We start from the raw sequence: 7,114 nt of genomic DNA on the forward strand, positions 1-7,114 counted from the left end.
CCTAGTCCCAGGCCTGGGGTTTATATGTGCCCAGGGCCCTGCCTTCTTCCAGTCAGCTGACCAGGTGCAGGTGCAGACTAATTCCCTCATTAGCCTGCTGCCACAGTAACCTGCACCTGGGGGTTTCTGCCTGGTTGCTAGGGCCCTCTCTCTAGGCAGTTTCTACCCTGAAAGGATCAGGCACCTTAGTGCCCTGCAACAGAGGTTAGAACAGAAGACCAGCTCCTTCGCTAAAGAGCCAGATGGGAGCACTGCACCCAAGCCTGACCTGATCTATGTTGCGAGTACTTAGGTCTTAAATTTTGGTTCCATCTTAGCCCAAGAATCGCTAAAGCAAGGACTGAGAAAATCCACGGCACCTTGCAAAGCAGAAGGTCCCCCTGCAAAAGTGTTGCCTGGAGCAGAGAAATGAACCGTACTTGCATTATTGACAGATTTCATAACAACTGCCAAATCCTCAGCAGCACTGAGGATTCATAATACTATTGATGGAAAGGTCCTCAGACATACTCTTTTGACTGCCATGTGTTTAGCAAGCAAAGATTCAAGCCATCAGTAAGACACAAGAGTGTATAGTAAATAGTCTTTGTGGGAAATTGTACACGGTATTCCTCTCTGTAGCTAGAAATGGTAAATCCCAACATGCTGCACTCTAGACAACCCTTCTTCAGTTCTCCCAGAGGCTGATTTATTTTTTGAAGTGAAACACTGGCCCTTTATAGAGGTGACAGGAAGAATGTTATGACATATCAGGGAATCCCTAGGAAGCAAATGTATGTTTTTGAACAGATGTTATTGTGCACATCTGTACAGCGCAGAACACTGTGCTTCTGGGCCTTGTTAAACTCATTTGGACAGCAACTACAGTACTGGAACTTGTGTCTCTGCCTAATTCCATCTGGAAACAAACATATTATTGAGATTGCAAAGGAGGTAGGGAGGTCCAAGCCACATATCTCAGTCAGTCACTTCTGTCTAGGTCTGCTCAGAAACGGTGTTTCAAAGTCACTTTTCAACAGCTGGCTTTTTGAGAAAATGGCATTTTTTAGTGACGAGTCTGCTTTCCATGGAAAATGTTGACTTCTCAGGATGACCTGAAGATCCTGCTTTCGGTCAAAAAATGAACTTTTTTTGTTTTTTCCATAAATTTTTTTTTCTAAATGTTTAGGGGTAAAAAGAAAAAAATTCAACTGACTCTGTTTCTAGCTCATTTAATATTTTGTACTATAGTACTATAAACCAGGAGACCAGCCCCCTATTGAAATCTTTTCAGATACTGAAGAAAATACATTTGGCATGTAAGATTTCTTGGTGTGTACCAGGCTTTCAATGAGAGCCAAAGACAGACCACACAGGGAGGTTAACAGCATCTCGTGGGCAGTACTGCATCATAAGGCAATAGCTGTGGGTAGACTGACCCTGAAATTATGGAATCAAAGCATCTTGAAGGATGTGTGAGACTGCTTGGAGAAATCAGACACTCACTTAGCACAAGGAACAAAGCTGGAGAAGCCTGGACACATGAAAGATTTGGTAACCTGATATTCCATTACTGATGTTCAGCTGATTATTGTTTAGCACACGCTGGGGACCAAGCCACCTAGAATTAATTGACAGATACTTTTTCAGTCCCTGCTCCATTTATGAGTCCAAGGCAGGTTATATTTACCCATATAAATGGCAACTGGAACAATTATTTGTAGTCTAAGTGTAGATGCAGTTAAGACCAAGCTGGAGCTAGTAATAGGAAGCCTAGAGCTACCTACAAACCAGCTATGAGTTAAGGAAGAGGAGGAGACAAAGGCAGAGACGGTAGTGTAAAAATGCACCTAACTGGTTTGCTGTATTCTCATAGCATTTCCCTAGCAGGCTCAGTAGAGGCTCCAGGAACTGAGTAGACAACTAAAACCCGTTCAACCAAGGAAGATAGCTGAGAATTAAGGTATATTAACAGGGGACAGTGTGGGGAAATTTGTAGTTAAGTGCCTTGTTAAGTATTTCTAGGTCGCTCGCAAGCTGTTGGGGGAGAGTTTCAAGGTACAGATGAGAGCTGGGTACCCAGCTCATACTGCCAATAGGTCCCAGCTGCTCTTTGTGCCTTTGAAATCCTCACCCTTTGCACCATCTGTAAGTGTTGTGGAGAAAGGGAGTTCTTGATAACCTGACACCTCGCACAAGCATTGCATTCAGATTAATAAAATCAAAAGGCCTGAGCTGTGCTATCCTCAATATTCACTTTGTTGGTTGCATTTGTGACTATTCACCACATTTCTTGTCATTGCAGGGAAAACTGGATGCCCTGTGGGTACTGCTGCGGAAGGGTTATGACCGTGTGTCTGTGATGCGCCCTAAGCCGGGTGACAAGGTACGTGCCTTCTATAACAGCTATTGCACTTAAGAAACGATTCCTTGAACTGTGTTTGCTGCTGAAATCCCTACAGGTTCAGATTCCTGTGGCTCAGAGCATGGGGACAATTTGGGTAGATCGATCATGTGCAATAACAAAAGCCCATCAGGAGAAGCCAACAACTTGATTCAATTAGCTACAGCATTGTGAGCAGGAAAAAAAATGGTATGCCAAAACAATGATATATATGCCTTCCTTATTTACCTAATTTTTATGGCTCAGTCTTACAGATCAGAACTGAAATTCTGGGCTTAGCAAAGTGAAGGGAAAGCTCCCATTGATCTCAGTGGAGCTAGGATTTCGCTCTAATTTTGAGTTAGATGGACATTTTTTCTTTGTATGAATTGTAGGATGAGATCCCAAGTCATTTTGAGACTCTAAATTTGGTGGCTCTTGATTCTTCATTATTATTTCCTGGCAGGTAAAATTCTCCAGAGTGAAAGGAGATGGACATGGAATGTAGTGGGAGCTTTCCTGTTTGTCTGTCTTGTCCTCTGTACTATTTATTATTCATCAATTTGAGAGCCTGGAAAACAGACAGCAAGATTACATGCATTTCAGTACACAATATGAGTGAGCTGACATTACTGTGGGAAACATAACTTTGCATTTTCTTATGAATTTAACTTGCAGACTTCCTCTGGTAAAAACAAACTGTTATTGTTTATACCTGCTATATATGTGAGTGTTTGTACTGACACTTACAGAACTGTATGTGTTTCTCTTATTCAATTGGCATAATTACATCATGCTTTTATATATATATATATATATATATATATAATATCTATATCTATCTATCCTAATATAAATTGTAGGGTTGTATATTTGACCGGTTAAATAAAGCTCAGTCAATTGACCAGTCAAATATTGTAAAAAAATTGCCAATAGGTCCATATAATGCACAGAAAAAACACAGATTTTACATTAAGAAATGTGTCGAAAAACAATTAAAAAATCATATTTCTGTCAAGAAAACTAAAATGTGTAGTATTTTTGTAAAATTGCTATAATCTTTGATTGGTCAAATATATGCAGTCAATTGACTGGCCAGTTGACAATCATAGAATCATAGGGCTGGAAGGGACCCCAAAGGATCATCGGGTCCAGTTCCCTGCATGAGCAGGAAAGGCATGTGGGGTCAGACGACCCCAGCCAGGTGACCATCCAGTCTTCTCTTGGAGACCTCTAGAGTAGATGATTGCACCACCTCTGGGGGGAGCTTGTTCTATAGTCTGGACACCCTAGTTGTAAAGAAATTTTTCCTAATGTTCAGCCTGAAACTATCTTCCAGGAGTTTGTGGCCATTGTTTCTAGTTTTCCCCCAGGGCACCTTGGTGAACAGTTGTTCGCCGAGCCCCTGATGTGTGTCTCTGATATAGTGGTAAGCTGCAGTCAGGTCCCCTCTCAGCCTTCTTTTCTTAGGCTGAAGAGTCTGAGATCCCTCAGCCTCTCCTCATATGGCTTGCCTTGCAAGTCCCTGATCATGCGGGTGGCCCTTCTCTAGACCCTCTCAAGCTTTAGCATGTCCTTGCTGAAGTGCAGTGCCCAAAACTGGACGCAGTTGTGGCTGCACCCATGTTGAGTAAAGTGGGAGAATCACTTCTTTGGATTTACTGGAGATGCATCGATGGATGCATGCCAGAGGTTTATTGGCCCTCGTAGCTACTTCATCACATTGCCAACTCATATTCACACTAGGTTCTATTGTTACCCCCAGATCCCTTTCATTTGTAATGCTGGTCAGGTTAGCGATGCCCAGCCTGTAGGTGTGCTGGGGGTTCTTCCTTCCCACATGCAGCACTTGGCATTTTTCTATGTTGAACCTCATCTGGTTCTGTTCTGCCCAACATGCTAGCCTGTCTAGGTCTGCTTGTATCTGCAGTCTATCTGTAGGTGTGTCTGCACAACCCCATATCTTGGTGTCGTCTGCGAATTTGGCCAATGGGCTTTTAATCCCTTCATCCAGGTCGTTGATGAAGATATTGAACAGCACTGGGCCAAGTACCAACCCCTGGAGTATGCCAGTGCCCACATCTTGCCAGGACAACACCGATCCATTCATTTGGACTCTCTGTGTCCTACTCCACAACCAGTTTTGCACCCACTTGATGGTCCCGCAGTTGGGCCCGATATCTTCCAGTTTTCTGATCGGTGCCATGTGGGATACCAAGTCAAAGGCTTTCTGGAACTCGAGGTATATGACGTCAACCGCTTTTCTCTCATCCAGGTGATGAGTCACCTGATCATAGAAAGAAATGAGGTTGGTCAGACAAGACCTGCCCGCAACAAAGCCATGATTGTTGGCATTCAGTATCATGCCTTCTGCAAGTTTGTCACATATAGCCTCTTTGATGAAAATTTCTAGGATTTTCCCAGGAATAGAAGTTAACCTAATTGGCCTGTAGTTTCCCGGGTCTTCACGCTTCCCCTTCCTGAAGATGGGCACAACATTAGCCCTCTTCCAGCCCTCAGGGATTTCTCCAGAGGCCCATGATTTTTGAAAAACCTTTGCCAGGGCCTCTGCAATTAGTTTGGCCAACTCTTGCTGCACTCACGGGTGGAGTTCATCTGGTCCTGGTGATTTATATACATCTAATTTCTTTAATTGATTGTACACCAGTTCTATGGCAATGGTGGGAATAGTGTCAATCCTGCCCTGCTCATTCTGTGCCCCACCTGGCATGTTGTTCCCCTTGGTCTTGTGAAAGACCGAGGCAAAGTAGTCATTTGGGAGTTCTGTTTTTTCCTGAGTGGTAGTGACCAGCTATCCTGAGGCATTGAGCAGCAGCCCCACACTCCCATTAGTTTTCCTTTTACTCCCTATGTAGCTAAAGAAGGACTTCTTGTTGTCCTTTATTCTTGCAGCTAGTTTTAGTTCAGTTTCTGCCTTAGCTTGCCTAATCTGTTTTCTACAAGTGTGGGCCATTGTCAAGTAGTCTTCCTTAGAGGCCCTCCCAAGCTTCCATTGTTTATACGCATCTTTCTTTTTCTGTAGGAGGGCTGCAACTTCCCTGCTTAGCCAAGAGGGGTTTTTGACCCTTCTGCTACTTTTTCCCCATAAGGGAATGGATTTTCTCTGAGCCTTAAGGACTGTATCCTTAAGGAACGACCATTCTTCTCATGCTCCCTTTACCTGTGGTCCTTGGTCTCTCAGGGCATTCTCTACTAGTGACATGAGCTTATTAAAATTTGCGTTTTTGAAGTCTAAGACTTTGAGCTTGGTATCTGTTTTGTCAGCCTTTTGACGGACCGTGAATATAATGATTTCATGGTCACTATCGCCTAGGCTGCCCTCTGTTTAAGTTGGTCACCAGGTCATCCCTTTGGGCAGGACCAGGTCAAGAACTGCATTGCCTCTAGTTGGCCTATGCACTTCTTGAGTCAAAAAAAGCTCTTCAATGCTGGTCAGGAAGGATCATGATCTATCGGAGCTGGCCAAGCACTCCTCCCAGGAGATGTCTGGGTAGTTGAAGTCATCCATGACAACCATGTCCTGTGCATGCGTGGCCTCTGTTAGTTCATGGGTGAATGCTAGATCAAGTTCCTCCCCTTGGTTAGGCAGCCTGTAGTATACACCTACAGTGAGGTTTCTCTCACCGTGCTTCCCCCAAAGCTTAACCCAGAGGGTTTCAAGCTGATCTTCTTTGGGGCCAACATCAGCCTGTAGGGAGGTGTACTGCTCTTTCACATAGAGGGCAACACCCTCACTTCTCTTCCCTACCCAATCCTTTCTGTGAAGGGCGTAGCCCTTTATGGCTATGCTCCAGTCATGAGAGGAGTCCCACCAGGTCTCCATGATCCCTACTAGATCATAGTGCCCAGTGGAAAGCTTATTTGACCAATCAGTTGAGCAGCTTGCCAACCCTAATAAATTGATATATACAGTTAGTACAGAAAGGCAAGTTTATCTCTACCATAAATCAGCTGCATGTAGTGGGGTTCTGTCATGACTTCTTCTGGCCCAGCATTTTCATAAACATATGCAGCAGTCAGAAGACTTCAGGAAACTCGGACAAAAAGTAGTGACAACCATGTAACATTTTTGATGGAGATTCATCATTCTCTAATATTTGGCTCCACATATTGTTTTCCAGTGAATTAAGAACCAATGGTTTTTTGTGAGTAGGAGCTTTAATACTTTATGCCTTCAAGGGGAAAATTAACTTAAATGTCTTCTTTGCCTGTGGGAGGAAAGTTCATGCTATGCAAATTGGTACTGCGTGACAATTTGTATGAACTTTTCCCACAGAGAGATGGGTTTGAATGGTTTCTTTTTATTATTTGGACTGATGTCTCAAATCGATGAGCTAACAGTGCGTTATTTGAAAGATTCAGCCTTGTTGCTCGTTGGAAGCCAATTAAATCAATAACAGTTTACATCACAGTAATGAGCAGATAGGCCCTGCTCTCTGGAGCAGACAGCCCAGGCCTGCAAAATGCTGGGATGCTGGAGGACTCTGATTTAACTTGAAGCAGGATGGGGGCTGAGACATAAGTTTCATAAACCGGTTTGACCTAAATCAATTAAGTCTGATACTACATTCAACCAGATTTATCTTAAACCAATTTCAGCCATTTTTAAATTGGTTTATATGCACTGAATTTCTGTTCTGTTACAGGTTTAAACCAGTTTCTGATCACTTAAAGTGGTTTATGTGTAACTTCTGTCCTTAGCCTTGGAGTACTTCCCTGTGTGGCGCTTCT

Source organism: Alligator sinensis, unplaced genomic scaffold, assembly GCF_000455745.1.
Source record: "Alligator sinensis unplaced genomic scaffold, ASM45574v1 scaffold1030_1, whole genome shotgun sequence".
NCBI lineage: Eukaryota > Metazoa > Chordata > Crocodylia > Alligatoridae > Alligator > Alligator sinensis.